This window comes from Crocuta crocuta, unplaced genomic scaffold (genome assembly GCF_008692635.1).
Source record: "Crocuta crocuta isolate KB4526 unplaced genomic scaffold, BGI_CrCroc_1.0 scaffold330, whole genome shotgun sequence".
Lineage (NCBI taxonomy): Eukaryota > Metazoa > Chordata > Mammalia > Carnivora > Hyaenidae > Crocuta > Crocuta crocuta.
The window spans coordinates 2423439-2423964 of record NW_027530521.1 but is presented as its reverse complement, the minus strand read 5'-3'; positions in this window follow the sequence as shown (position 1 = coordinate 2423964).

Genomic DNA, 526 nt, shown 5'->3' with positions numbered 1-526 from the left:
CAAAGGGGGCGGGGGAGTGGGCATTGGGGGCAGGAAGCAGGATGGGGAGGGATTAGACACCATTCATAAATTAGAGAGAGGTGGCCTTTTTTGTTTTTTAACCTCTTACCTTCTGGAAGTAAGACAGTGCAAAAACTACCATACCCTGACCACTGGTCCATGGGAAAAGCCTCAGACGTTCTGTGGGTTGGGGTATGTATCTCTCCTCGTGGGCGCCCGTGTGTGTATGTGTGTGTGTGTGTGTGTGTGTGCGTGCGCATGTACGTGTGTGTATGTGTGCGTATGTGAACGTGTGAGTGTGGTGCTTGTAAACATTGTCACCATCCACGCGGAGCCCCAACATCCGTGTGTCTGAACGCAGTGGGGTGGGGGCTCTGCCCCACTCGCACCCCCTCTGCCCCAGCGATTCCTGTCCGAGACATAGTGCAAATTTCAGAGACAAAAAGGGGCAGAAGGAAGTGGAGGGCGGGCAGGGGGCAGGAGGGACACAAAGACAGGGAGGGGGAAATAAGGCAACAGTTAAAAA